Source organism: Grammomys surdaster, unplaced genomic scaffold (genome assembly GCF_004785775.1).
Source record: "Grammomys surdaster isolate TR1022 unplaced genomic scaffold, NIH_TR_1.0 61, whole genome shotgun sequence".
Taxonomy (NCBI): Eukaryota; Metazoa; Chordata; class Mammalia; order Rodentia; family Muridae; genus Grammomys; species Grammomys surdaster.
In genome coordinates, this window is record NW_021604563.1 from 19,710,392 (window position 1) to 19,720,506 (window position 10,115).

The 10,115-nt window shown below is 36.8% G+C and overlaps 1 pseudogene; it reads right to left on the reverse strand.

Moving 5' to 3' along the window:
• Positions 1 to 7,662: 7,662 nt before the first annotated feature.
• Positions 7,663 to 9,108, reverse strand: LOC114641013 (annotated as a pseudogene).
• Positions 9,109 to 10,115: the final 1,007 nt, after the last annotated feature.

The following is a 10,115-nucleotide window of genomic DNA, read 5'->3' on the forward strand; positions in this document are numbered from 1 at the left end:
AAAATATATAAAATTGTCAAAAATTTAATAAAACTATGTTTTTAAATTTTAAAAAAAAGAAGTCACCTAGAGAAACAATAAATGGAATGTTTTGTATTAAAAAAAAAAAAACCAACCCCAAATAATTTAATTTAAACCTGGTGTACAGAGCTAAACAGAGAATTTACAACAGAAGAATACCAAATGGCTGAGAAGTACTTAAAGAAATCTTCAAAGTCCTTAGTCACCGGAGAAATACAAATCAAAATGACCCTGAGATTCCCCCTCACACCAAGCAGGATTTATAAGATCAAAAACTGTAGTAACAGAACATGCTGGTGAGGATGTAAAGAAAGAATAATACTCCTCCATTGCTGGTGGGATTGCAAGCTGGTAAAAAAAAACACTCTGGAAATCAATCTGGATGTTCCTCAGAAAATTGGAAACAGTTCTACCTGGACACCCAAGTATAGCACTCTTGGGCATATACCTAAAATATGCCCCACCATCCCATTAGGACAGGTGCTTAACCATGTGCATATTTATAATAGTCAAAAGCTGAAAACAACCCAGATATCCCTCAACTGAAGAATGAATGCAGACAGATGTTTTTTAAAATGTACTTTGAGAATAACCATGTCCTTATATTTTCTTCCTTTTTTTTGCGCAACAGTATACTTCTCTAGTTGGTGATATATAATCATATCATCATGCTGTTTAAAGCCCTCATAACTTAGCATTTTACTAGAAATACAACTTAAATTTAGTCTTAGAAATTTATATGATCTTATCTAGGGCTAACTTTAACTCATTTCACACACACCATTCTGAAGCACTATCCTTTAAAGTCCATCAGAGTTCTTTTCCAATTTAGAATTTGCTTGTGAAAATCATGTAGTCAGATGACTGATTGTTCAACAACACCAGCATACATGAACTATGCTCATCCTTTATGTCTCACTTTTTTGTTGTACACTCAGGTAAGCCATCTTATAATACTAAATATATTTTATCCAACATAATATTTTTATTAATTATTTGGGAATTTTTTTACAATCCAGCCTTCATTCCTTGCTTCCCATTCATACCAGTTCAAACCTCTTCCACTTGTGTCACACAACCCCAACAAAAAAAGGGGTCAATTTCTATTACCCATATACTTATTAAAGCATGGTCGAAATTCCAGTATCCAGTCCCTTGAAGAAAATTGAGCCCCCCTCCCCACCAGGAGCCATTAACTATGTAGAGCTATCACATAATCATTATCACTTTTTAAGGGCTCTCTCTCTACAAACAGTTCCTGTCTGTTTTTTTTTTTTTTAATTTGAGAGCAGAAGAAGGCTCACAGAAGACTTCAATGTCTCTCATTCACATTTATGAGTCTGCAGTCATCAGTTCCACTGCAAAAAAACTTCCTTGCCCACAGCAGCTGGTTGTAGCATGGATCATGGACTTCGACATGGTCCCCAGTGGCAACACAGAGGACAAACATCAACATGGCCTCCAGCTGTATCATGGATAATGAACATCAAGATGGCTTCTAGTTGAAAAAAAAAAAGACTCTGGACCTTAGTATGTACTCTCTATTATCTAGTTTTCATTGTTTCCCATTTCATCCTAGAGTGTTCAACATTTTGTAATATTATTAAGTCTTTTGCTTATTTTCTGCTTTCTCCATTACGCTATCATTCTAAGTAACCTTAATAATAGTGTTCATCAAAGAATATATAACTAATAGAGAGTAGCCACTTAAAAATGACCCTTTGGAAGATCACCATTTATCTGTTTCCTCTCATTATGTATTAGTTTGCATTATCTAGAAATATTTATAAATATATTTGTAGAATACTCAACTGTGTGAAGTATTCTACTGAGTATACATTTTAATATTTGTTAGTATTATGCCCAATAGTATTCTATTTCTTTTTATCTCTGAATATTTCATTGTGTAGATATGCCAGAATTTGAGTTTGCATGCATCTATTGATGGACATTCAGGTTGTTCCCAACTTTGGTCTACTATAGATCAAATTGTCATTAATATTCACATTCAAGTACAAAACATGTTTTTTTTACTCTTAGAAAAATACCTTGCTGTGGAATTCTTGGTGCATATATTAAAATTTATTTTAAAATATTGAAAACATATTAAATGATATAGTTGGACTGTTCAAAAGGTTTTAATGACCTTCCAAATTGTTTATATAGCATTTCATATTCCCAGCAACAGTGTATCAGTTTTATAGTTGCTACACATCATTGCCAACATTTAAAATAGTTTTTTAATTTTACTAATTTTATTCATTATGTAGTCTTTCTATTGTGATTAACCTTTAAATTGTAATTTGCTGATATCTAATATAATGCTTCTTTTATTTATTAGCAATAATTATAATTTGTTTAGTGTGTTGCATATTAAAATATTATTTTCCATGTTCACTGTCTGAGGTAATTATTTTATTTATTAACAATGTATATATTTGTTAAGTATGTTGCATATTAAGATATTTATCATATTAGCCATGGTGACACATACTGGCAATCCTATTACTTATATGGCTAAGGTAGAAGACTAAGAATTTTGATGCCAGCTTGAGTTATATTGGGACTTTCAAGCAAGACTATGGCTCAAAATTTAAATACAATATTTTGTCTATATGTTTTCAGATATCTTCTTGTGTCTTGTGTCTAATATATTGAGTGGCAATATGTTTCTTGGCCTTTCCTATTTTAGAAATAGATACATTTATCATTATACCTTTCTGTTATATAACAACACATTTGTCAGTATAAACTGTCACTCTTTTTCACTCTGGTACTGTGCTTTGTCTTGAGACACATTTTATCTGATAGTAAACATCTACTCTACCATTTACAGACATAATACTTCTAAGATATCATTTTCTGCTATTTACTTAATTTTGTCTATGTACATGAGTTTGTCTCTTAGATGTAGAATAGAGTTCTGCTCTTTTCTATTCTCAGTTGTGCCCTTTGGAGTATTTATATTACCAATATTTAATATGAATATTAACATCATTCATTTATTGGTTTTCTCTGAGTTCCATGAATTTTCTGTTCTTGTTTCCACATCATTTTCTCTTTCAAAATACTGTGTTGTTGTAGACAAAAAAATGCATCAGTTTGATTCAAAGTAGGGTCCTAATGATAGGAAAAATACTCTATAGAAAACACAGGAAGAGAACAGTCAGTGACTATGTTCACCAAAAATGTAGAGAAAGAGACAAACAACACACGAAAAAGAAGCCAAGCAAAACACAGGTCCAGTAGTACAGCTCCCTAGTGGGGGTATAGAAACCTGAATCTTTATCCAAAACATATGTCAAGGAGCCTTGTTTAAAAAGAGAGAGACTTGAAGCCAACCTTCAAGTCAAGCTCTCAGCCCTCACAAGACTCAAATTCAATTTCAGATTTTGGTGAGACTGATTCTCATGTTAAATGGGTCATCCATGAAAAGGAATATCACTTTGTCACTATATATGAATTCTAGGAGAGAAGCCAGGTGGCTTCATAAGAGAGAAATTATCAGTGATTAAATGACCCTAGGACATAACAAGCAACAACCAGGCTGATCTAGAATTTCATCTGCCATAGCTCCCCAGCAGAGACAGCACAACTGAGAGGCAGTTGTGGATAGTGAGAAGGTGTGACTTAGACAAACCAAAAAGTTAAGATGACATTAGAATGGATTCAAATAATACAATGTATAAGGAAATACAGTCTTGCCCTTCCTTGGTCACCAGCAGCAGAGTTGAACAATTGAGAATCATTCTGGAGTTTGATAGTATTAACCCAAATATCAAAGTAAGATTAACTTATGGAATGATTCTGGAATGCTATGGAACCTGAAACATTTGAATCTCCTGTGGGCTACTTGAGATTCACACTTGTATCTATTATTTAGAATAATTAATACTTAAGATATTTTCAGAATGTGTAGAGAGATCCTCTGCTTAGACAGATCTCAGTAAAGTTACTGTTCCCCACACTCTAAGTATGCTTAGAGGACAGCCCAACCTTAGAAGACATTAGCCACTCCAGGGGATCCACCCCAAGGAGGCTCAGATAATAAGATATTCTGCCCAATTAACAGGCAGCAGAGCTTATTCTGGCAAGCAGAGTTCTCCAGTGTGGTTGTTTGAGTGAAAATGGCACTGTTAGGAGCTATGTCCTTGTCAGAGTAGGTATGACCTTGTTGGAAGAAGTATGCTATTGTGGTATAGGCTTTAGGTTTTAACTCTCTGTGTCTTCCTGCTACCTGTGGATCTAGATGTAGAACTCTAAGCTACTTCTCCAGCATCAAGTCTGCCTGCGTGCCACTATGTTCTCCACCATGACAATAATGGACTAAATGTCTGAACTGCAAGACAGTACCAGTTAATTTTGTATCAGAGTTGCAGTAGCCATGCTATCTCTTCACAATAGAAACCCTAAGACAGAATTTGGTACCAGGAACGGAGTACATGTGTGATAGGCCTGACTATGCTTTTGTTTGGAGGAATAGTGACATTTTGGCACTTTGTGCTAGAAAAGCAATTGGACACTTTAAATGGTCCTTAGTGGGCCATAATAATACAATCATGGAAGACAGTTGTGGGGGGGACATCTCAAGAGGTTTCAGAGGGAAAGAATATGAATATGTGGCAGGGAGATCATTTTTATAATATTTTGGTGAAGACTTTGGCTACTTTCTGCCCTAAACAAAAAAAAACAAAAACAAAAACAAAAAAAAACTTCCATGAAGCTAAATTAAAAAGTAATGTATTAAGAGCTTTGGAAAATGACATTTCCAAACAACCCATCACTGGTTGTGTTGCATGGCTATTAGTGGCCATGCATATGCAGATCTATAATGAATAGGAATAAGATTAGTAAGGAAAAATACAAAATCTACACTTGGAAGAGAAAAAACACCAGGAAATGTAAACAGATCAAAGAAAAGCCTAATGCTATGTGGAATAAAGGGAGTGGTGACCTCAGAGCAAGACCTCATCTTATGAAAATGAATTAAAGAAAAGTGAATAGGAATTTTAAAAAAGGCTTAGGGACAGACATGGTGGTACACATCTTTAATCCTAGTACTGGGGAGGCAGAGGTGAGCAGATTTCTGAATTCAAGGCCACCCTTGGTCAACAGAGCAAGTTCCCTGACACCCAAGTTTAGGCAGTGAAGAAAACCATCAAGAAAGCTGGTGCAAATGCATTTAACAAGAGGTGCTACGTTCCAGCCCCAGCAAACAGCATAATGGCAGCTTTGGCCATGTGGTTCTGGCTTTAAAGTCAAGAATAAAAAAAAAAAAGAAAGAAAGAAAAGAAAGAAAAGAAAAGGATTATGGAATGTCCTTCTGCAACTAAGGAAAGCCATTGAGGCCAGGTATGTGTTAGGGGTGTCCCTGCACAGAGGCCCAGAAGGACATTGCAATGAAACTGTGAAGGTGAAGCCTGGATTGCCCTCGAGAACCCTAGATATTAAACATGCCAGAGTCATAGTATACCTGCCAAGGAGAGCTTGGGGAACCACCCGAGAGAGGTGGGGGGGAGGGAGGGGAGAGAGAGGGAGGGAGAGAGAGGGAGAGGGAGAGGTGTTACAGTCAACAAATATGAAAGGAGTTGGAGAGCTAGAGAGCCCTTTGACATCAGACATGGAGATGCAGAGTTTGGAGTTTGCCTAGCTGGTTTGGTAGTGTTTTGGTTCAGTATTTCCTCACTGTACTCCTTTTTCTCCATTTTGAAATGATAATATATATCTTGTGACATTATATGTTAGAAGTACGTTATCTGTTTTTCATTTTAATTTTGCAAGGGATTTTAGTTAAGAGATTTCATGGCTCTCAGAAGAGACTTCAAACTTTTGAACTCTTAAACAAGTTTGAGACTATTATGGACTATAGGGATTTTTTAAGTTGAACTGAATGCTTCTTGCATTATTATATGACTACAAGCCTCTGGGCGACAGGGAGTGGACTCTGGTGGCTTTAAATTAAATGACCCCCATTAATCCATAGGGAGTGGCACTATTAGGATATGTGGCTTTATTGGAGTATGTATGGATTTGTTGGAGGAAGTGTGTCACTGGTGGCTTTGAGGTGTCAGATTCTAGAGTTTGGACAAGTGTCACACTTTCTTCCTGCTGCCTTCAGATCCAGATATAGACTTTCAGCTACTAGTCCAGCACCAAGTCTGCCTGCATACTGCTGTGCTTCCCACCATGATGACAATGGACTAAGCCTCTGAACTATAAGCCAGTCCCAATTAAATGTTTTCCTTTCTAAAAGTTGTCACTGTCATAGTGTCTCATTACAGCAAAAGAAACCCTAAGACAGTCAGTGTGCAAAGAAGGAAAGCTTCTAAAGAGAAGAAATCTCTAGCAAACATCAGAACTATAAGCCACATGGAAGACATGAACCCACAAGTTCAACTGACCCTACCCATTGCATAAGTGGCATTATAAAATTTTAAAGGATTCAGAATAATGTCTCTTCAGCCATTCATCTTATTGTTTTGCATCTTGGATTTCTCCTCTCTTTTAACTTTTTAGTGTACTTTTAGCTGTAGTTTTTACATTCATCATATTTAACACTTCATTTATATTTCTATTTATATACCCATCTAATTTCATTTCTTTTCATTCTTATGTAACCTTCTTTCTTACTTTTCATACTTTTTTCTTTTTTACTTTTCCCCTATGTATCTTAGTTTCCCATTATTGTGCTGCTATTAGTATTTTTTATTTTATCTTATTGGGTGCTTGGTTTTATGACTCCTGTCTTAAAAATATCTTTTTTCCCCTCACATTTATCCATTCTTTACTATATTGTTATTAAGAACTCTTTCCTTTTATTTACTCTGAAAAATCTTTTCTCATTTCTTTCTCTTTTCTTTCCCTCTCTAATGTCATATTGAATGTTTTCCTTTTATTCAGTTAAACATTCTACTGCATTTATTTATGATGGGATCATGTATCACCATGTGCTTATAACAGTCACAGGACAATGCACAGAAGTTGGTTCTCTTCTTTCACCTTATGACTTCTAGGGATCAAGCCCAGGTCATTAGGCCTAGCAGCTAAATGCCTATACCTGCTGAGACATCTGGCCAGGCCATTTTTTTTTTCAGTTTTAACCTACTTTCTCATATATTTATTTTTATATTTCTCCCAATTCCTTCATTTACTTCTTTTTTTTTTTTTTACCCAGAAGGGGATGTAATAGTTTAATTAAAAAAAAAACAAAACAAAAAACAAACATCAGCAAATACACTGAACAATTTAAAAATATTTTTGTGCCTCAAACCCCCTAGTTTCTACAACAGAAATATTAAATTCAGAGGCACCCACAGAAACTTCTCAAAAACTATTAAAGTCCAGGACTCCTTGTTGAAAAAGGCTGTGATGGTATCAGCAGCAGAGTACCTTTGTTGGGTGGGTTGGTTTTTTTTGGGGGGGACAGTTCTGGGTATTGAAGCCAGGATCTTGCACATGCTGGCAAAGTGTTATACCAGCAAGCCCAGGACTTAAATCTGGCCTTTAAATATTAAATCTTGGTTTATCCCAGGTGACCCAACTAACTACCTTTGTAGATAACTAGCCTGGCCTCAAACTCACACACATCTGCCTATCTCTGCATTCCAGTGTGTGAGTGTGTGCTACCACACCCTAAGTATTCTTGAAAAGCTCTTAGATTAACTCTGATGTCCTCCATGCCAGTGCACTATTTCTAGTTTGAGTGGGCTGCCTGGGGTTGTTTGTCTCTGGGTGTGTTGAAAGCTTTCTTTCCTGATTTCCTGGGAGTAGAGAAGGACTTGGCCTCTGGCTTTCTGAATTCCTGAATATCATTTTTTTGCTTCTTCCCAGAAGTCCCCGGATCTGAGGCTTCTGGAGTCTCTGTAGCTGGTTGGGTCTTCCTTTTCTTACCCTGAGGTGTATTTGGATCAGATTTCAATTTTGGAGATTTTTTTCCCTGTGACATTTTCTTGCATCTTCACATTTTCTTTATCTGGAGTTTCTCCTATTGGTACCAGTTGTGGAATTGTTTCTTCGTACTCCTCTGTAACTTTAAGCTGTGTGCTTGTCTTGCTGGTCTTTTTCTTCTGAGTTCCTGGGCCCTTCGCTGGAGCACTGACTAACCCACCTTGAGTTGAAAGAGATGCAGCCTTCTTGGACTTCTTCTTTAACATTTTGCTTTCCTTCTTCAACTTTGTGTTTTCATACTTCCTTCTTTTCTTTGGTCCTTGTTTCTTCACACTACGGAAGGAATCGATGTTTTCATCCTGAGACGTGACAAATGAGGAAAAGATGGGAAGAGAAACCGACTTCTCAGTTTTCAGGAACAAGAGTTTCACACTCTGCCATCTCTCCGGCAGTCTTTCTGAAAGCGTTTCTGAGACAGCCAGGATGTTGTTAACGATGTGCTGAGTGTGACCAATACGGACTGTACTGCAAGAACCACGCTTAGAGATGTTTAAGACGGTCCCTGTGTTCCCTCGATCGATCTCTTTGGACAGATTCTTTGCCAGGAGATTTACAGATACTGGAACTTTCTTCCTCTGATAGAAATGCCTTCCTATGTGTGTGGGCAAATGCTGTCAAATTCTTTCATCAGTAATAAAGATGTCAAAGCTGCCCAGGAGGCGGAGCTTGGCTTCATAGGCTTTATATTCTGTTTTTAAAGTTTTAAAAGGGATAATCTGAGAGATAATGTTAACTCCATGTTTTTTCAAAAAGCTTTTGATAGAAGCCGTCTGTCTGTTCCGGTGACTCACATTCATCTTTAGTGAACAAACATACATCTGAGGATTCTGAGAGAATGCTATGAGGCAAAGACACTCTGACTTGAAGCTCTTTCTTTGGAATTTTTCATAATATCACCATTAAAAATAAATTTTCACTCCCATTCAATAGCAATTCATTATTGGGTTTTTTTTTTTTGGATTTCGAGTTATCAAACAGAACTTCCACCACCTTTCTAATCTGCTCTCTGTCCAGCTGTACAAGAGCGGTCGTGGCCGCTTGCACCTTGGTGGTGGTCGCCGTAGCAGCCGAGGCACGGGGAGAGTCGGGTTCTGAAACCTTCATGTCGCCTCGTGTGGAACTCAGGAGTCTGAATGCATGCGTACGCGCAACCCGGAGCTACTTACTTCTTTCATTTATTATTTGTGGATTTATTCTGAATAATTGTTAACCTCATGCTATATTCTACAATAGTTTTCTTAATTTGGGGCTTATAGTCACTGGTAATATATTAGAAGGTTTTAATCCATTTAATGTATACTTCTATCTCTTCTGGACTTCATGCTATTGTAATAATGGTCTTTTTGATTGGTACTTGTGATTAAAGTCCGCCATAGAATGGCATACTACAATAAAATCTCAAAATACACCATCTATCCATCTGCACAACTATGGCCTAGTTTGAGACCTGGTGTAGAAACCCCTTCGTTTGTGAAACTCCTTTTGAGGATATGTTGCTTCTTCCATGCCCCACCACTTCCTTTCTCCTATTTCTTCTTCCTGCCTGTGCCAATCTCTGTACACACAGGCCTAGAATCATCAAATCTGTGGCCTTTAATCTTGATTTGTTCAAGAGCCACTGCTAGCTGGTAAAACACTATTTTCTTCTACTATCCCCCTTTCTGACCACTACCATCTCTGAACCCACAAGTCTAGCTCAAAACATATGGTTTGTGAACCATCTTTGCCTGATCCAGTTAAAAACTCATCTACCACCTTTACTTTGCCTACTTCAGGTTGCAAAGCTCCTGTACTGTCCCAGTATTAGGAAACTCAGAGTATTATATCAGATATACAACCAAAGAGAAAAGCTGACATGACCATGATCAGGTCAAATGGTAAAAATCAAAACAAGAATGGCCAAAACAGCATGTCTCAAATTAAGTCCACTAGTCCTATAGAAGTAATGTCTAACAAGAAAAACTTAGATGATTTTCATTGATTCATGAATGAAAAGGGTAGAAGGGAATTGTGCCACCATAACAAAATAACAGAAATCAACAAATACTGATTATTAATAACTCTTACTATCAATGGTTTTAATCCCCCAAATAAAAAATACATGTGCTAGTAGATTGGATCTGAAAACAGGATTTTCTGCTGTATAC